Raw genomic sequence first — 22,368 nt, forward strand, 5'->3', positions numbered from 1 at the left:
GTCTATCCACCCCCTCCATAAAAAGAAAGAAAGAAAAAAAATAAAGAAAAACATGGAGCTGATCCCTCAGAGACATGTGGCATGAGTCAAAAATGCCTATTTTTTATTGTCTTAAGCTATTGCAATTTGGAAGTGGTTGAGTACTATCACATAACGTCACCCACCCTGGCTGACCCACTTTCAGCGGAGGAGACGGCTCCAGGAGGAAATAAAGTGAGACGAAGCCTGATCAAAGGAGCTCAGAGACCTTTGGGTCAATCTAATTAAACGACACTAAAATTTGACAAGGGAAATGCAAGCAGCCGAGTTTCTGGGAAATTTTCAGGTTAAAGACTTGAGCAAAACAAATTAAAAAGTCAGTTCAGTATGAGGTTTTGTTTCTGTTTTTTTGTTATTAGTCAAACGAGCACTCACTTTTTTTAAGGGTTTATACAGGAACCTGGGCTCATTTAATCCTCACAACAGCCCTAGGAAGCCAGTGTCTTCTTAAAGGTATGATCTCCATGTTGCCCCTGATAGACTCAGTCCCTGCATACTAGGAATTTACCAGGGGTAGACAAATGGTCGTGTAGTTCCAGCATGATAACCAAACAGTCGCAGCAATCTGAAGCTTCATGCACTTTCCATGAAACCAAGAAAATTGAGAGAGCTTCTCATCACCCAATCAGTAAGTCCAGGTTTTACAATGAGTGGGTCCGCATGGGTTAGATAACCATGCATGGACCTGTTCATTTGGCCATAGGAAAGCCCATCACTTCCTGGGATACGTGCCCTTTTCCACCAATCACAGTGTGCAGATGTCAGTGGTATGACATTATTAATACTGGAGGAACCACTGTTGGAGACACGTGGCCAGTCTTCTTAGACCACGCATTTGCTGTTAGTGGAGGAAAGATAGGATATGGTCCTCGGGAGACAATGACAATATCGACTATAGGAGACTATTGCTGTCGTGCAAAGAAGAGCTCACAGGACTTACATTAGGTCAATTAGTTGCAATAAGGGCAAAAGAACCAATAATGGGTTACAGTAAGCATTGGAATATATACAGAAACACAATAGGATTTAGTACCTGCGTGGATAAGTTACCTGAGAATGAAAGGGGAGCTAAAGAGCTTCAAGACTAGGCCAACAAGAAGGAATGACACTTAGAGAGCTCAAGACCTCAGAACAACAGGACAGATTAATAACAGATTACATATCGATTGAGTATCTACTAAGTGCAAAACTCTAGGTCATCGCTCCTCATCCGCCTGCCATATTGACGTCTATAAATTATTAAAGCTGGACAAGCTCTTTCATTCTTGAACGTTTACATTTCATGCTCCCTCTTTTTCGCATGATTTTTCATGGTTCTTAGAATTGTTCATTCTTTCCCTGACCACTCTAACTATAGGAGAGCACCCCCTCTCAAATTATCTATAACAACCCCTATATGCTAGGAAAGAATATCAGAAAATACTGATCTTTATATGTCCCTCCCATGTTAGAATAAAAGTTCTATTAATGCAGAAGACATTTTTACCTTTTCTTTACATGTAGTAAGGAAAATTCCTATAAAATACTTTTGATCGTATGAATGAATGAGTCAATGAACTGATTGGTGGTCCACAATCAACAAGATAAACCCCACTTCTGCCCTTATGAAGCTTACATTAAAGAGACAGTCTAAATGGCCCATAAGGACCACCGGATATAAATTGAATAGCTGGCTACATAATAAATTCAGTACCATTCAAGCATACTTTAGCATCGCAAATTCCCACAACCCTTTCCACTAAAATAAATAAGAAGGCTAAGTTAAGAATAAATCTTCTAGGACCTAAAACCACAATCCTGAGCAATCCAGAATCCCCTGCATTTTCACTTCCTTTTGACAGTACTTTCTCTTCAACTTCTGTTTTGTTTCCTTTTGAATTGTTGATCCTATTTTGATCCCAAGTACTCTCTCCATTTGACAGACGAGGACAATCTGAGCCATAGTGAGGAAACAGGACTTCATAGATGTTTACTAGCCGTGCTCTCACGCTCAGTTCTGAATGGAGAACAGCTTCTGGTGTGTACTGGCAACCATGGTCTAGGACAGGATTTGATAAAAGAGTGGTCTATGAATGGTTTCCATATGACAGTGACATACAGTGAAACGTGGGGACAGGTTCCCACAAAAAGCCAGCTTCTGAAATAGGCATGAACATGACACATGACAGAAATGGAAACTGATGCCCTGAGAGATTAAATAACAGGTAACAAGTGTTAGAATCGGATTTCTAATACTGGTCTTTCTGACTCCAGTCCTTGCAGGAGGGAAATCGTACACATAATTCTGCACTCTTCCATTCACTAGACAAGTTCTTGCAACCTCAGTTACAAGGGTACATGCTTGACCCCTCGCTTGCCGGATTAGGAAGAAGTCATTTCTCTTGGGACTCTCTTCCCCCACTACACCTCACCCAAACACAAAGCAAACATTGTCCAAAAGTGTCATTCTTTAAAAATCGGTTCTAGAGCTCTGCTGCATAGCATCATGCCATAGCATCGTAGTCAACGATATTGTGTCATGCACCGGAAAACGTGTTGAGAGGGCACAACTAGTGCATCTAAAGCTGGATGTTCTTATCACTAATAAAAAGGGACACAGGAAAATTTTGAAGGTGGAAAATAGGATGATGATGGCTCCATAGGTGTGTACATGTGTCCAAACTCATCTAATTGTATACATTAAATATGTCTAGCTTTTTTTTGGTATGTCAATTATACCTCAATAAAGCCATTAAAAATAAATTACATCAAATTAGGCAGGATACCACATTCCAGCCTGCTCCTGCTAAGATATCTTCACATTCTAGGCTGTTGTAATGAATACTGGTCCCCACAGCACTCCTCCCTCACTAAGCAAGCTCCTTACTCCCAGCACCCCTATTCTTCAGGGGAAACAGTCTCATTCCTTCAGGAGCATGATTATGCAAAGGGATTCCAGGCTGAGACCAGTGGTCAGTTTCATGGCCATGTTCAGCTGCTGTTGCCCAGAGCTCAGCCCTGTGTCTGAGTGGCTGAATCTGAAAGAGATACAGGCATTACTCACAGTGGGAAATAGTCATCCCTCTATTAAGGTGATTTAGAGTCAGGCCACCAGCCTAGATCTCCCCATCCTTAAGGAGAACTTTATTTGGAAAAGCTCATTGCCTTTTCCTGAAATGAAATTGTCAGGAGGTCTACCCACCTGGTAATGCTCTCTTAACTAGAATCACAGGAAGAAGGGACAATTTTGTTGTCCCTTCTCTTTTAAAAAGCCAAGGGGTGCCCATGCAAATATATTCACCTCCTCTACAGAGACCAACATTTCCTACTATTGATCCAGAGAGTGGCACTCTTGATAAAGTCATAAAAGTTTCTACTATACATTATCTTAACACAATGTCTGTTTTTCTCTCACTATATATTTGCATAATTCAATGGCCCATTCAAATGAGCCATCACAAGAAAGTCAGCTTCCTTCAATTAAGGTTTTAAAACAAATAAATAAAAATACACCTTGTCCTTTAGTACAGATCAGTAGACACTTAAATGATATTTATGGAGCATGCACTGAGTATCAGACATTGAGTACAATGCCCTGGTCTCAGATCCCAGAGCTCAGTAACTGGGTAAATAACTGTAGATTTCACTATAGAAAACATAGTCAGTACGATAGAAGAATAGCCTATATAATGCCATGGGTGCACCAAAGAGAACGAAATTAATTTTATGTCGGGAAGGAAGATTTGGGGCAGTGAAGAAGCAATGGCCAAGTGAAATAAGCCCGTCAGAGAAAGACAAGCACCATATGATTTCACTCACATGTGGGATCTACTGAATAAAATGATGTAGCAAGCAAAATAGAGACAGACTCATAGAGAGCAGGCTGACAGCTGTCGGTGGGGAAGGGCTGAGTGAGGGGGCGGAGGGATTGAGTGAAAAAAGGACAAGAAAGAAAACCTCATGACACAGACCACAGTGTGGTGACTGCCCGGGGCCAGGTGTGGGGGAGGGTGGAGAGAGGACAAATGGCGATGGATGAAGACTTGACTTGGCGGGGGGGTGAACACACAGTACAGTATACAGAGATGTGTTGCAAAACTGGACACTTGAAACCTGTATAATTATGTTCACCGGTATCACTCCAATAAATTCAATTAAGAAATAAAATAATCAAATAGATGAAACGTCAACCAAGAGTCAAGATACTTGACTGAGCAGAGAACATAGGACCAATATTTGCAAAGGCAAGACACGGTCATGTCCAGTGGCGATGGCCTTCTGGATATTCCCACTTGGCTAGACTACAGGCCTCGGTTATTCAGTAAAGCACTGAGCCAGGGCTTGCTGTGAAAATATTTTATAGATGTGACGGAAGTCCATAATCTGTAGACTTTAACTAAGGGAAGTTTTTCTAGGGAATCCATGTGGGCTTGATCCAACTGTTTGAATAAAAAAGCAATTCTGAAACTTCCTGGAGAGGAGGAGAAATTCCACTTTGAGACAGATGTGTCAGTCCAGGTCCAGAAACTCCAGCCTGCCCTTTCAGATGGCCTCCGCTCTGGAACTTGGATTTACCTAGCCAGCCCCTACAATCACGCAAGCCAATTTATTGCAATAGATCTGATTCTCTGGTTGAACTCTGACTGCTACAAACTTTGGTACCTGGAACTGAGGTGCTGCTGTCACAAATACTTCAAAACATGGGCGTGACTTTGGAATTGGGCAGTGGACAGAGCTACAATCATCTCGAGGTACGTCATAGGAAAAGCCTACACTGCCTTGAGCAGACCGTGAGTAGAAATACAGATATTAAAGAGGCTGCGACTGAGGACCCTGAAGGAAATGTGGAGGGTGGTCAGAAAACATAACTTGCTAAAGTGGGCGGGAAGCTACATAACCAAGTAAAGAAGCCATTGCAAGGCAAGGCAGAACTTTTGACAACATCAAATATCTTAGTCAGTTTGGGCTAATGTATTAAAAATACCATACAGGGTGGCTTAAACAACAGAAATGTATTCCTCACCAAGTCAAAGACCAGAAGTCCAAGATCCAGATGGCAGCCAGTTTGGTTACGGTGAGGACCCTCTTCCTGGTGTATAGTCAGATACCTTTGTGCTGTGTTCTGTCTTTTGTCTTTTCTTATATGGGCAAAAATTCCATCCATTAGGGCTCCACCCCCATGACCTAATTACCTCCTAAAGGTCCCACCTCCAAATACCACCATATGTGGGGATTAGTCTTTGGCATGAATTTGAGGGGAACACAAACATTCAGTCCACAGCACCAGGACGGGAAGGGCTCGGAAGCTGGAGCTCGGGACCTGCTCTGAAGGAAAGCCCTAGTGAATATCTAGCCTTCAGTTTAAAATCCTTGGGGGGGGGACTACACCTAGGAGTGGGGGCAGACACAAACTCAGATATACCTGTACAAACACTGGAACCAAGCCTTGAATGGACCCCGTTCTTGACTGGATTACAGTAATTTGCTGCTACTCTCAACGCCTGTTAGAGAACAGGATGAGCCTCTGCAGAGGAACCGAATATTATCAGGCCCCTCTATAGGGTGTCACATACAATGTGAGGCCTTCAATATAAAAATAACAGATAACAAAAAACAAGATGACTATGAAAAGATACAGGCATAGAGCCATCAATAACCTTTATTTATTTTCTAACGCTGTGTAACAAACCATTACACATTCAGAGAGTGTGTACAACACTCATTTACTATCTCACAATCTATAAAGGTCAGAAGTCCATGCACAGCATAGCTGGGTCCACTGCTCAGGGTCTCGCAAGACTTAAATCAGTGAGGCTGCACCCTTATCCAGGGCTCAGGATCCTCTTCCAAGCTCGGTTAGACTGTGGGAAGGGCGTCATGTTCCTGTTGGCCACTCAACTCTTAGAAACCAGCCTCAGGTCTTCACCATGACCATCGCACAAAGCAGCAGCTTATCTCTTCAAAGCCAGCAGGAGAGTCTGTTCTTGGTCTGCTATGGAGAAGTCTTATCATAGAAATGACTATCACATCACGTTCAGTATATAGCACAGCCTAAGCAGGGCGTGACCTCTCACCACTTTCACGGTACCACCCACACCTGAGACCCAGGGGATTCTACCTGCGATGTACATGGGTGGAGGCAGGGGTGGGCCTGGGGGCTCATCTTACTGTTCTGCCTGCCCAGGGACCCAAAGATGGATATGAACTATGATTGACACGTAAAATAAAACGGGTAACAAAATGAACAATTTCACCAAAGAAACTAAGCCAATAAAAATTCAAATAAAAATATTAGAAAAATACAATAACTGAAATTGAGGACTTGATAAGTAGGCTTAGCAGCAAATTCAATGCAACAGAACAAAGGTTTAGTCAAATAGAAGACAGTTTAATAAAAACTATACAGCCTGAAAATACAAGGAAAAAAAGATGATATAAGAAGATAAGCTAGAGATCATATATATCTGTGTATATATATTATATTTACATAAATAATAAGGTATAAAGTTCTAATATATATGCAATTGAAATCCCAGAAAAAGATGAAAGAATGAGACAGAAAGAATATTTAAAGAGATATAAATTGCAAAGGAAATCATATCTAAGCAAATCATAGTCAAACAGCTGGAAAAATATATATTAAAAACAGACAGAGGAAAAAATACATTAACTTCAAATGAGAAACATTGAGATTTAAGGTTGACTTCTGAACAGTAACTATAGAAGCCAGAAGACAATGGAAGGATGTCTGTAAAAGGGCTAGAAAATTAATAATTAGCACCAATGTAGAACTTGACACTCAGAGAAAATCACCTTTAAAGTGAAGGTAACATGAAGATATTTCCAGACAAGCCAAAGCCAAAGCATTCATATACAGCAGATCTGCTCCAAAAGAAAGAAAATTTAAGAGAAACTGTTCGGGCAGAAAGAAAACGATCCCAGATGGAAACACAGACATGGACTCAGCAATAAGACTAATAAAAATGGTAAATATGTTGGGAAAACTAAATAAATATAGACTATACAAAAGAAATAAAAAATTTATGGGCTTAGAACATATGTAAAATTACGATGGATAAAAACCACCCAAAAAGGCTAGAGATAGTAAAGGCATTTAAAGTACTCAAAGATCTCACATTATTGAGGAGATGGTAAAAAAAAAAAGTATTAATTTATATTTAATTTAATAAATCTACAATCACTCTTATAATCCCTAGGCTAAGTACTTTAAGTATAATTAAATTCTAATAAAGGGAAAATAGAATTTAGAAGGGAAGTGGAACTTAGCAATATTTGCATATTCTTAAATAAAGCAAGAAAGAAAAAATTAAACATAATACAAGTGGATGGAATAGGAACCAAATAATAAGGTTTAAAAGCACAAATATAGCAGTAATTACATTTAATGCTCATGAGCTCAAGTCTCTAATTGAAAGATCACACTGTCAGAATAGGAAAAACAAAAACTATATGCAGCTCACATGTGATACACTTTAAATAAAAGGACACAATAACATTAAAATGCAAATGGTTTAAAAAGATGAACTTTGCTAAAACTCGATAAAAAGAACTTTGGTGTAGCTAGACTAACATCATCCAATATAGACTCTGAGGTAAGAAGCATCATTGGAGATATATCTTATGATATAAGGTCAATTTACCAGGTGTAATAATTCAAAATGTTCATGCACATACATATAATATCAACCGGATAAATTACAACTTAACAGAAAGAGGACAAACAGAAATAACGTCATAATGGGAGCTGAGCATGGCATACAGGACCCCCCAGTCTAAGGCCAGTCTCTCTTCCCTGACAATAACTCACCCTTCTCTCTGCCCGAGGAGGACCGCAAGACTCACTGGTTTTTAGCCTTCCTTGGTGTTGATATGCCACCACTTCTTCTTGTGTCCTCCAAGTCAACGCCGAATACCCTTATCCTTCCTAGTCTTCGACTCCCTGCTCAGATATAACCTCCTCCCTAGAGCCTTCCCCTAACTTAGAATATGTGCTTCCTCCCAAACTCAGAAATATGTTCAAAACCCTTGGCACTTTCTACCTTAAATTTGAATTATTTTTGCATGTGTCTTAAAGTCAGGGTTTCCATGTGCTTCAACTTTATGCAGAATATGCCCAACAGAACATGGTTCAAACCATACTGGGAGCTCACTGATGCCCATTAAATTAAGTATGATGAATTTCCTCAGTCGCCTTTTTCCCAAAAGTATCAGCCAACTCCAAAGCATGAGGGAGAGAAAAATTAGAATGATCTGTTTTGGAGAAAATGGGCCTCATTTTGGACAAGAGTTCCTCAAGCCAGAAGCATCTAGAAATTTTGCAACTGACTGCGCCCTGCGAAGGGGGCTGACCTGGAAGGGTGACCGAATGCCAGCAACATATACAACCCTGTCTTGCCAAGACCCAAGACCCAAGACCCTGGTCATGCTCTCAGGCTAAAGGAGACACCACGTCTGGAGCTGACTATTCTTGTTGCCTTCTGTTATAGCCAAAACAACTATCATAGCTCTGTTTCCCGCAGCCTTGATTATCGACCTTTTCTCTGCCTGAGTTACACAGGGAGCACAGGGAAACGTGACAGAGACATTGGGAGTAACCTGCTTTAGCAACCTAGTGCTGCTTGACTTTGATGGGAAGCAGTCATGTCTCCACATCTCCGTTTCATCCTTTATACAGGGGAAATAATAACAGTACTTATTTTGTAAAGTCGATGTGAGAATTAGATGAGAAAATGTGAGGCCACCCAGCAATGCCTATGAAGAAAGGCTAGCTTCTTCCCCCACCTACCCCGCCTGTTAGGAAGGCCGTTTCCCACGTCCAGAAAACCCTCTGGTTGAAGAGGGGAGATGGTAAACCCACACCCATCCTCTCCCTGGAAAAGAAGACAGATTCACCCTGGCTGGCTGGCTGGCATTTCCAGAAGGTTTGCAGCTGTTCTGAGGATTCCGTGCGCACTGGATGAAACTGGATTTCCAACTATTCCACACCAGGGCATCGCCCAGTGGAAGGCTCCCACTCCGGTCCAAAAGTGAGCTGAGTTTGCCATCTAGAGGACACCCGTGGTTGTACAGGCACCAATACCCACTTCTGCCCCTGGAACAGAGATGAAGCTTCATTCCTTTACTAACCAACCTTTATTAAGGCTCTGCTGTGAACCACCCACTGTAGGAACAGGGCATGATGGAGCCACTGCCCTCAGCGACCTCACAGTCCGGTGGGGAGTTCATGCTCTAGGTTGATTTCACCATCCACAGTAAGACTTGGTTTCTGGCTGGAGGAAGAGTGGCCCCTGTGACAGTACAAGATGAATTTGCCCAGTGATGAATCACACACCCAGTGAGTAGAGCAGCTGATCTGAGCCTTGCACTCTGGTTTGGGGTTCTGATCTCTGGACACTCAACCATAGTTATACTGGACCTCAGAGGGGCCTGCCCCCTTATTGTACAGCCCAGGGAAGGCACAGTGAGTTGACCTGGGCCCCACAAATAGGATGTAGCAGAGCTGGACTGTGAAGCCTGCACTCCCTGTGGGACACCAAGGGCTTGACCTACCCTTGAATCAGCCAGATCCCAGGGCCATGGGGACTAAAGGGCCCTGGATGGTGTTTTCTGGGCTGAGTGTCTCCCGAGAGCAGGTGAGCAGAAGCCAGTTGTTTTGACCTTGTGTTGAGGCCCTCACTTGCCCACGATGGAGTTAATAAGGAACCCTGACCTCTGATCTGGATTCATTTATTTTTTCTCAGCCTGTAAATCTGGTCCACTTGGAGAAAGTCTCCCAGATTTTCACGGGTGTTCCTTCAGTTGCCAGGAATTGTGCATATGGTCCAGGAATCCCCTAGCTCAAGAGACGGCAACATGGCTACATGCAATTCAGGACATTTAGACTGGAAAGGAAACCTCTTCTCCAGGAGGAACGTGCTCTGAGATGCAAAACATTGCACCAACATAATATCCTTTTCAAACCTGCATCATGGGTCTTCAGTAGTGAAGACTGCATTTGTGGCCAGTTCTAGTTTATCTACGTAGTCAATGATCAAACATGCATTCTGCACCTACTACGTGCCCAGTGCTGCCCTAAGCGAAGCACTGAGGATTCAGTGATGACCGTGGCAGCCACTGTCACCACCCTCACAGAGCTTGCAAGTCATTCTCTAGATAACTATGTCGTTATGATGAATACATAAAAAGGTACAAGATGACTTCTTGGGGTAAAGACCAAGGAATGCACTGACTGCAGAATGAAGCTGGATTTGTGATACGCTTTTTCTGCTCGCTGCTTATGGACCCACAGCATCCTACACACACTCTCCTTAGTGTGCTGCTCAATCTCTCTGTTGTCTTCATTTTGGTGGGGGGGGGGGGGTGTTTGTTTTGTTTTAGTTTAGTTTATACTTGTCGGTATTGCCCACAAGACTCTCAGCTTCTTGAGGTCAGGAGAAAATTCTGATTTGACTCAAGATCCCCTGTGTCTAATAAATAGGAGGTGCTGGTTGATGGTTTTGAATGACTCAAGGAAAGAATTGTATCCATCGGTTGGTCAATCAATCTCGAATGTCACCGATGAAACCACAGTCATAAAGTTTTTAATGTGAAATGCATGAGGTGCTAGACACAGCTATTGATGATTGGTGAACAATTGTAGAGTTACAAGTTTGCCTCCAAGTGTATCACCGCCAGTCATTCTTTATTTATTATATGAGCAGTCTGCCAGACAATGTGCCGGTGCCGTCTACAGCGGGAGACATTTTCTTAAAGGAGCAGAGCATGCTTCAGGGTCCTCAGAGAAGACCTTGCCGCTACTCGCAGGAATAAGCAGAATGATGTAAAGAGCCCTCCTTGCTTTTCCTTCAAGCCAGTTTCAGATAAACAGTCACAGTATGTCCTAGTTGTTCCTGCTCCATCAACCCCACCCACTCAGAGTACAGGTTGCTCATTCTCTAAAACTTGGGTCAAATCTTGCTTTGACCTGACAACTCTTCCCAATTCTTGAAAAGTCACTGTACCTGCCCCTCTAGTCATAACATTTTAATAAGAAAGCCCAGTTAGTACAAAAGAAGCCACTATTTCATAAGTGCCTGCCTCCCACCTGCCATGTGCCCAGAACTGAGCTGGGCACCTTCTCATAGGGGGATCTCCTTCAATTAGCATAAAAACACAACATGCTAAGAATGATTAGCTCTATTTTCCATTAATATAAGGAAAATAATGTTGTAAGAGGCTAGTGCTCTTGCCTGGGGTTCCTAGATAATGAACAATTGGACCAGGACCTTAACCCAGGTCTGTCCTCCAAAGATCATTTTTTTGCCCCTGTACCAATATTTTTCAAAGCATTGTATGTGAACTATAAATATTTTGCTTTATCTTTATTTTATGTTTTATCTTCCACTAATGGCAAGCAATACTGTTTTCACATTACAGTATGTAAAGTTTCCTCGTTAAAAAAATAATTAAATTTTTAATGAAAGATTTAAGATATCCATTGTGCAAGCAACAGTATAGTCAGTGTGTGAATATCTAAAACACCATGAATGTGATGCACAACTGACTAACATCTAGGAAGTGCTGCTTGGTTCTTTAAATGCTTCCTCACTTCCGGCATTTCTCATTACTTCTTGGCCTCTTGACCTTCAGACCAGATTCTCCCAACTCTGCCAGGTCACGAGAATCATCTCAGAATATGCCCAGGCCTCATCTAACCCAATTAAGTAAGAATTTCTGAAAGTTGAGCCTAAACGTCGATTTTTTTTTTTTTCAGAGTTTCCCAGATAATCCTAGAGGCAAATCAGGGTTAAGAACAATTTTGAGTATGCCAAGAATACAGCACCCTGCCTGCCGTGTAGTAGGAGGGCAATAATGATTGTTCAATGAAGGAATTACTCGTCCTGAACTCACACCAAGCCCAGGTCCCTGAGATGGGCCACTGGGGCCGTACTTGAGATCACATCCTCTAGCCCGTTCATTGAGCGCATATATGAGGCTGAACAAAAGGCAATCAGCCTTTTATAGGGTGAGTCTCTATTATGACCAAACCAACATTAACTAACGCCGGATACCTCATGCACATCAGTGCGTGGACTTCGTTTTTCTATTTGCTGAAGGATTTGTGGCCATTGAATCCATCCCTAAGCAGAAGGCAACCGTGTTATAGGGAGCCAGCCCTGAACCTGGAGATGATCCCAGCAGAGCCACTTCTTTGTTTGTGTACCTGTTCCTTAAGCCCTCAGAGCTTTTACTAATCTAACTGAAGAAAAGCTGATAATGCCCACCTTCCATGTGAGGATCAGTGAGTGGAATGAGAAAAATGATGGATTTTAGGGCCAGACAGAGCTGAAATTAACTACTTATCCATCACTTCAGACAAATCACTTACCCTCCGTGAGTACTCGCTTGCTCGTATTAAAAAGGAAATGGTCATGTTTACCTTGTAGGATGGTTAGTGATTAGAGACCCCATGTGGACAGCGCCCCCAGAGTGCCTGGCACAGAGTAGGCACTTTACAGATGGATGTAGATGTTTACGATGGTTGGAGGAAGTAACGGATGGGAAGGTACGAAGGACAGCGTGGGATTATTACAAATATCAGAGAGCTGTGTTTCCCCCTATGTAACAGAACAGCATTTTACCCACCCTGAGAGCCTCGTGAGCTTTGGTGCCATCCCCAAAGAAAGATGCCTCAATAAAAAGATCCTTCAGGGCCTAGAAATGTGTTACTTTATCGCGTGCATATGCAGCTTTATGGGACAGGTTTTTACAATAGTTCTATTGTGGTGTTTTTGTTGGAAAAGATGTAAATGCTGAAAATTAAACAGACTTGGTTTTCTTTGTGTTTGGAAAACAAAGCCTGAGGAAGAGCTAGTTGGGAGAGTGAAATCTTGGCCTGCAAACAGACCCGAAAGGACTAACCAGAATGGCACCTTGGGCCCTTATTACACTAAGAACTCAAAGCATCTCTAACGGAGATGCAATCACCGCCAAATCTTTCAAATAGCTAGCGTTAAACCTCAGGACTGTTTTCTCATTATCCACATAAAAGGGAAATTCTCCCTACTTCTTATGGAGTAAATACTCGCTGAGTGCCTGCTGGGAGCAGTGCACCATTTCATTCAACAATATTTTTTAACACCATATGGAAGTAATCTAAGTATCTCCTCTTTAAATCCTCTGATGTTTACCTTGTGGCAATCTATTTACATCAAGTTACAACATCACCATCAGCATCATCACCCCCACAATCACAATGACCAAATATAAAGTGTTTACTGTGTAAACTCGGCTAAGTGCTTTATAGGCAGTATCTCAATCCAGTTGTTCTATTAATCTGAATAAATAGGCATTCTTGATATCCAGTTTACAGAGGAAGAAACTAAAGCTTAGAGAAAAGGAACTTGATCAAGGCCACATAGCAAATAAGTGATGGAGGTAGGACTAGAAACCATGTCTAGTTTTGCCTAACACCAAAGGCTGTGCCTGGTCCAGGTGAATTCAGGGGCCACAGGAGTCAATGCCAAGATGAAATTGGGCATAGCACATGTAGCAACAAAGCAGTGACCAAACAAGGGTTTACTGAGTGGTTATATTTGGAGAGTCAGCGTATTGTTTTGCCCTGTTTTAGCACAGACAGATCTTTCCACAAAGGTCCTTTCCCTACTTCAAATATCCAATTTGTAGAAATTATCAGTGGAAGAATCCTTAAAGATCATCTGATCTCTCTTTGTGCTAAAATGAGGAAAGTGAGGTCCAGAGAGAGGAACTGAGTTGCTTAAGGTCACATAGCAAGTCATCAATAGAGCTGTGACCAGGGCAGTAGCTCCTGACTCACGTTCCAGAACTCTGTCTAAGATGTTTCTATATAAACAAGGCTATTTTCATTCTATACCTGATGCTTAGAGTCAGCTCAGCTGGTCTGGTTATGATACATAATGTAAGACAAAACATTAAAAAATTATGTGATTGGTTCTGGATGAACTCATGTGGGGAAAGACATTTCTGGCTAAGGAAACATCTAGCAAAAGAGAGGCATGAAAGAAAAATCCAGCTTAGTGTGTTCATAAAAGAGAGTCCATCTGGTATACCTTGAACAGACGTGCCAAGGGAAGTAAAAAAAAAAACAAAAAAAAAAACAGAGAATAAACTGTTTGTCCCTTCCAACTCAGTCTATGACACTGAAAATACAATGGTGATCATGACATGACCCAGTCTTTAAGAAACTTATGGTCTAGTTGCTTAAATGAAAAAGAACACAGGTATTTACAATACTGTACTGTATGATAAGCACCATGATGGGTGTGAGCACAAGGTCCTGCCGAAAAAGAAGCATAGAAGAGAAGCTCATTAACCAGACTTAGGAAGGTTTCTTGAAACATGTGGTACCTAAGCAGGGTCCTGGCAGATGAATAAGGCAGGTCAATAGAACCATTCATGAAAGAAGAGAAGTCAAATTAAAGGCACGGCAGTTAGAGAGAACATGGCTTATCCAAGTACAGTCCAGAGTTCAACGTGGTAGATTCTGAAGAATGAGGAGATGATGGTTTAAAGTGATGCTGCAGTAAAAGACATAGACCAGGTTGTGCTGGACTTATAGGTTGTGCTTGTTATTTAGGATATTATTCTAAGGAAAAGGGGGACCATTGAGACTACTTAAGCCACTGAATGACACAATAAAATGCATGCTTTAGATAGATCAATACATCAGCTGACTGTTGGATAGAACAGAAGAAGGCAAGACTACAGGCAGGGAGATTAGTCAGCTAGCCTTAGCAATATTCTAGAAGATGAAAGACAAGGGTGTGACCTCTGAGTTTGGGAGAAGTGGATCCAGTCATACAATATGAATAAAGTGGGTTCAGCACGTATTGAGAACTGGTTAGATATCAAGAGGGAGAAGTCAAGAATAGCTCTCAACTTTCCAACTAGAATATAATGGGGTATTCACCCAGATAAGACCTTCTCAGTGCACAATATATGTCCCTGAAAGTGTAAGCAGTAGGCTGAAGTTCAGAATAGCATCTCTGTTAACACTATCTGAATAATTTTCAAAAGGAAAATAATGTGTTTGACAATTTCACTGCCAATGATCCCTGAGCCTAACTGAAGGACTGAATTAAGTAACTAACATAGGCAGTTACACCAGTCATGTTAGAGAATGAGGGGAATAGATCTTACTATTTACATCTTGTCACATGATTTCACTTCCATGACCGAAATACAAATCAAGGCATACAAGATTCAAAGGCTGTCTGATCTTGATCAAGAATGTGTAAGGGGAGAGAAAGTGGGAAAGCAAAGCATTAGCAGTATTTCAGCAGGAGTCGTTAGATATCTTGGACACCTCATACAAAAACACACTCTTGATGAGTGAATCACTAATTACTAATCCCTGAGAGCAAGGACGTCCTCTGCCACAATGTCAAGTAAGTTTTAAACTTCATGCAGAACGTGTCTGGCTACTAGAGTTCTGGTTTTTGCCAGACCTCATAGATGTGATGGAGCCATTCTACAGACCTCTGCATTCCTGTAGGTCTACCCACCCTCTAATGTCGTTTTTCTTGAGGGATGATAGGTCTCCGGGTCTTGGGTCTGATACATTTTGCCAGGACTTGGAGACATTTTAAACAAGTTAGAATTCATGTGTTGTTTTCAATTAAAGGTTTTGTAAGGCAAAGGAATACCAGCTCAGCCACCAAAAATTTGGGTCTGGGGAAGCTTCTCTAGCCTTCTTGACAGGCGGAGTATGTTGTGGTGAGCCTGGCTCCTGTCAAAAGCGATGGGAGAGACAGCAAGGGACATTGGGAAAATTAGGCTTGGCACCAACCTAAGCCACTGAATACCCAAAAGCATGGCATATGAAGCGAGGTTTGAACATCATGATCTGGGAGGTAGTGAGAATTCTAGATAGAATTTGGGTAATTGTGAGAAGTGACCGAGAAGATCAATCTCAAAGCAAAAATGGGAGAAATATCAATGGTCAGACAGAGGATAAAAATGAATAAAGAACACAAGTACTTTGTAGTGTTTCACATTATTTTTGAAAAACCCATTTGATATTGGCTGGCTCACCAAAGTCATTCACTAAATAAATATTTGCCAACTCTAAACTTTGCGTGTTTGTAAGTACCATGAATGTTGTAAAATACTTTGATACAAAGAGAAGATTGGTTAGAGAGAGTGCACCAGAAACTCTAATACTAGTGCAAAGTCATAAATATTCTTTAAAAATAACTAATTTTAAGTTCATTATTGGACAAAGAGCATGGGGTTTGGGAGGTCCAATAGATCTGACTTCAGTCTTGGCTGTGCTATTTACACAATGTGTGACCTTGAATATAATTATAAAGGCTGCCATGCAGTGCCTGGCATATTGCAGATATCTGGTAGATATTTGATGACTGAATGAGTAAAACAGAAGGATCATCAAATTAAAGACAGAGCAGTTAGAGTGAACACGGCTTGTCTGGAGTACAACCCAGAGTTCAGCATGATAGATCTTAAAAAATCAGAGTTCAACATGGTAGGAAGAGGCCATACAAGGTGCTGATGGTATAAGCATTCTCTAAAGAATTAAAAACATCCTATAACAAAGATACACTACTGTCCCGATCTAATATATAAGAAAACTGGGGTTGTGCACAGGGTCACACAACCCCTAGTCACTAGTGACTAGGAAAGTCAGAACTCAAACCTAATCTGTCCAATTTTAAGAACAGGATCTCAAGTCCCTGCCTTACAACCAACTGTTCTTTCATGGGAAAGAGAAACTAGTTTTAGGGGGGGAAACATGCTGATAAGAGGGAGGAAGGTCCAAGAGGATGCCACAGGGAAGAATGGAAAGCCTTCCGTTCTGGTGTGAAACAGAAGGGGGGTCTTTAGCCAGATGATGAAATGGGACCTGCCCAGGAAGCAGGAAGTACTCCTTGAGGCAAAGAAAGGATGGTGTCCAGCCATTAGTGATTTAGGTCAGGGAGCCCCAGTTACCAATTACTATTGTGTTTGATGTCTGCCTACCAAGAGAGGATCATTTAAGGCTAAGGAAGCTACTGGATGGGTATGCTGTCTTTCCCTTGTAGGTAGCTCCAATACAGAGGAGGAAATGTGAGCCAGGGACATTCTAGTAACACAGGGATCAGCAAACTATGACGAGGTGGCCAATTCTGGCTCGTCACTTCTTTGTGCAAACAAAGTTTTATTAAAACACAGCTATGTTCACTCATTTGCATATTATTCAGGCAGCTTTCATATAACAAAGGCAGAGTTAAACAGAAGTCATGGGAATTCAATGGCCTGAAAAGCCTAAAATATTTACTATCTGACCCTTTACAGAAGACCTTGCCAACCTATGTAATAAGGTCTGTGACATGACAAATATGGAAACACCTAGCTAGTGTCTGGCATATGGCAAATAGGTGGAAAATTAAGCTTTACCTCAATTATCACCAAGCTCACCAGCCTCTACCGGGCTGGGCTGACTCACACAAAGTAGCTAGTCACAAAGGCCCTCAAATGTGACTTAATAGTGAAGAGAAACAAAGTCATTAGTGATCAGCAGGACCATGAGCCAGGGACCACACAAGGAACTTTCACATATATTAACACATTGGCTCCTCCCACAACTCAAGAAATCAGACATCAGTGCCCCCATTTTACAGAAGTTTCACAGCTAGCAAAGCCATAGACGTAGAATTGGAACCAGGTCTAGATCCTTTCATAATACAAGTCCCATTAAACAAGGGGTAAAAGAATTAAAAGACTTACAGGCCCGAATAACACATTCCTCTCTTCTTCTAGTTGACGGTGATGACCTTGAAGGGAAAGGCACCTAAGGAAAGTGTGCGCCTGCCATCACATTGTGACCAGCAATCGGTCTTCAAAGTACAGACCACAGACCACCATGTCAGAGCAGTGGGTCCCGGGAAGGGAAGGTCACTATCTCATCAACACCAGGACAATAGTTTGATGGGACATGGGCAAGACTTAAAAGGAAGAATTCAAAGCAAAATTTCACAGGAAGAGAGAAAAATTATCCAGTACAACTAACTGAAAACTGGATACCGTGGAAAACTCTGGAAGGACACAGGAAGAAGAAACAAAGGAAAGGGGTCATTAGCATCACCTGGAAGATACAAGAACAGTACTACAGACAACACTGAGGATGCCAGATGGCCCGTATGAACCAATACCCTGGTTGCAAGTGTCATATGACACAATCCTACAGCGTGTGTCAGGTGCCCAACTATAATATGAGCTGTAGGCAAAGAAAGAAACCATGATACAGATATTGTCATTGCTACGAGCCATGACTCTGAGTCAGACTTGTGTTTATATCCATTCTGCTATTGCTAGCTGGATAATTTGGGCAAGCAACTTGACCTCTCTGAGCTTCAGTTGCCTCAACTAACTGTCAAGGGAGGTTAATAATAGTGTCTCATTGGGCCACTCTAGTGGCTAATTTTTAAAGTGCCAAGTGCTCAAGTGGTAGGCCCATAATAAAATGCTTAATAAATATTAGACATATTGTGTTACCACTGAGAGCATCACAAAGTGTTATGGAAATAGGGCAGGGACAGCTCCTGGGAAGAGATGATGTTTTAGCTGTGTCTGGAGAGAGTGTAGAAGTCCGTGAGGTGAACATTCTCCAGGATGGGTGGAGCATAATAATGATGGGAGGAGCTAGACATGAGGGTGAGAAGGTGGGCTGGTTTCCTCACCTCCAGATTTGCCCAACCCCACCCATTCTCTACACTATCCCTAAGCACAACCCCAACCCTGCCACTCCTTCTGCTCAAAGCATATAAATGACTCTATTTGACTCTATCTGGATTCAGCGTAACATTCAAACTCCTAGCATGCAGCATACAATTCATGTGCTCATTCAATGTGCATTTACTTAGCACCTACTACATGTCAGGAACCATTCTTGTGAGGAGTACTACTTGGGCCTTGACTATGAGAAGGTCACAGACTAGTAGGAAGAAAGATGAGTATCCAAGAGGTTCAGTACAATGTAGCAGAGCTAGGACTGCTGCCTGTCTACAACCCTGTACTGCAGAAAAAGGACTCACTTCTCCTTTAGACAGTCAGCGCCAGGGCAGCAGCGTACAGTGGAGAACAGGAGAGCATCTAGAAGACAGGGAACAGCATGTGGAGAAGCACAGAACCCAAACAAACTGGATTTTCGGTGGTGCCCTTAAGAGTCCAACCTTTCTGGAGCTTAGAGAGGGCCAGATGTGGGAGATGAATGGGATCAAGAAGGCAGAGACCTGACCATGATCTTGGACTCCATGGCAAAAAGCGCACACGTTATCTTGTCAATAACGGAGAACCACAGAAAGGTCATGGTCGGTGCTGCAGAAGAGAGTCTGGACGGGGCCAGAAGAGAGGGAGAGAGACCGCTGAGGGGCTCCTGCAGTGAGCTAGGCTATCCCCGACACATAAATGAACAAGCAGATAAATGAATGATCCTGTAGATAAAGGGTCCTAACAACTTCTGCTGGAGTTTCTGCTCACATGAGAAAGGGAAGTGGCTTTCCCTTTCCTGCCCCCCACCTCCTCGAGCTTTCATGAATGGTTCCTCTCTTTTGCATGCATGTGTAGCTCTTGTCAAATACTGGGATCTCGGAGCTGCAGCCTGGGCGTCTCATAGTGGGCGGGTTATATTTAAACAATTCATTCAGTGAGGCAAGTGTCCAAACCAATTAAGTCAGAATCCCCAGGGGTCCCAGGCAGAGAATAGAAATAAACAGTCAAGGTATAGTTTGGACCAAAATAGTCATCAATTAGAGCTATTCTTGGCTTGCTGTGACCATAGAAGAGTAAAAATAGGAATGCTGAGATAAGGCAAAGGTCTGAAAAGTAGGTGTGCATGGTGAGCCTGTTAGGAGGAGGACACTGCTCTCAGAGTTGTCACAGAAATGCAGAGGCCAATGCTAGTTAATGCCTTTTAATTCATTGATTATTAGTATTACCATTCCAATTATATGCATGCCATGTGTGGATGGTAGATACAAAGAGGAATAAGACACAATCCAGACCCTCAAGGAGTCTCCAGCTTATGGGAGCTGCGTGGGAAACCAGTTAAATGCACTGCAGTGTAATAACTGCTGAGACCCATGAAAAATAAACAAGTACTCCATTCTACCTGCAAGGAAAGACAGCCTTGACATATGAAGGAGTCCTCAAGCAGGGTCTAGAGGGCAAAGAAGATTGTAAAATCGAGGAAACAGCTCACACAGAGGCACAGAGGTGGGAACGTCAGGTAAGGCTTGGGAGACTTGGAAGAGAACTTGGCCAAATCTGAACACTGAAAGCTGAGAGCCTTGTTTATGATCCCTTCATCTCTCCCCCTCACACCCAGGGCAGAGGCTTGAAAGGCAGCCTTCTACCCCTCACATGAGAAAGACGAGGGAACAGGCACTGACTTCTGGCAGAAGAGAGCCACAAGTGGGGTCATAATTAATCAGCATATCAGAAAACCTATGATTCAGCCATTGTTGAAAATGAAAGAAATTAGATATGGTCTATCTATAGGGAACTTCCTAAAATACATGTCTGATATGAACTTGGTCAGTTTGCATGATAAATTAGAGGGGAAGCCAAACTCCTTGCCCAAGCCTACCACTTACTTAGCTGCAAGACCGTAGGAAGGTCAGAAACTCCCTGAGTCTCGGTTTCTTAATCCATAAAGGGGATGAGTAAGGGTGTGATGATTCCCACTCCACAGGGTCATTGCAAGAATTAAATACGAAATATGTGAGATGATCTAGCGCAGAGCCTGACACCCAGCCAGTGATGAACAAATGTGAGACCCTTCCAATCTTCCATCCCCGAGTCCTGGATTGAGTTTAACGCACACATCTCACACAAATAGGTGATTCATATATTCCCGTTCTAGACTCCTACCATCCTCCACAGAGTCCATTGCGTCTACTAAAAAGATGGCAGAGGAAGGCCCGTAATAGCATTTACTACTTGCCAAATACCTCGCATTTAATTTTCACAACAACCCAATGAGATGGCTGGAGGCAATACACCCGCATTCTACGGTTCAGAACTTCTGAGACTCAGAGAACTCAAGTGATATTCGAGGTCACACAGCCAGTTAAGTGGCAGAGTCAGTAGTTGAATCTGGATCTAAACAGATGCTCCAAAGGCCACTCCAAAAGTGAGGCTGAGGTGACCCCAGGTGCCTTTTGCTCAACAAACCGGACCCGGATGAAGTATGACAGCTTCCGTGTGCCCCAGAGTGAACCCTGCTCAGTTACATCTGCCAGTAGCTCCTGTGCCTCAGCTGAGACATCCATGTGACTCACTCTGTTCCAGGTGATCTTTCTAGAGCTCTGTTATTCATGATAAATTATAAGAATAATTCTCATGCTACAGAGACACAATTTATTGAGAAAGCACCTGGGATAATAATTGGTAGGTTTTCTTAATTTCTAAGTCTGTAAAAAAAAAAAAAAGATAGTAAATTTAATGAGTGAGAACTGGGACAATTAAAAGTAAGCAAAATGTCTTGACGAGTGGTGGCGCAGTAGAGAGCATTAACCCAGAAAGCTGAGGTTGCTGGTTCAAAGCCCGAGATTGCCAGCCTGAGCGCAGGGTAGCTAGCTTGAGCCCAAGATCTCCAGCTTGAGCCCAAGGTCACCAGTCTGATCCGGTCAAGGCGCGTATGAGAAGGAGTCAGGACATGTACGAGAAACAATCAATGCCAACTAAGTGGAGCAATGAATTGATGTTTCTCTCTGTGTCTGTCCTTGCCCCTCTCTCGTTCTCCCCTCCTTTCTCTCTATAAAAAAAAAAGAGAGAAAATGTCTTCAGTTTTAGCCACTTTGGGTAGGTCTTGTGCCTTTTTTTAAAACTTCCAGATTTCATAGTTTCTGTTCAGCTTTTGCAACTTCCCAAGAGCATAGTTTAAAAAAAAAAAAAAAGAACCAGAGGCCTTCTGGATCACTTTCAAGAGGTACCTCTTGCAGAAGGAACCGTGGGCCATAAAAAGAACCCTTACAAGCTTGCTTCAGCTCTTCCCTTCAAGATAATTCTTTTTTTTTTTTTGTCTTCTCTTTTTTTCTGGTAAGTGAGTAGTCTTCAGATAATTGGTGTTGCATATCTTTGGGAAAAATTCATGCCAGACTAGTCAAAATGTAACGGCTGCTATCGTCAGCTTGTGATGGTTTCTAATTTACTCCTCAGCAAAAAAACAAAAACAAAAACAGAACACACACACATACAGGTCTCCTCTAATTATGACACTGGAAATTTCTATTTGAAAGGTTAAAAAAAAAAACAAATAATCACAAAACAGCACCACCATGTCATCTCAAATCTAAGCTGGCATCCTGA

The sequence above is a fragment of the Saccopteryx leptura genome, chromosome 3 (assembly GCF_036850995.1).
Source record: "Saccopteryx leptura isolate mSacLep1 chromosome 3, mSacLep1_pri_phased_curated, whole genome shotgun sequence".
NCBI classification, from domain to species: domain Eukaryota; kingdom Metazoa; phylum Chordata; class Mammalia; order Chiroptera; family Emballonuridae; genus Saccopteryx; species Saccopteryx leptura.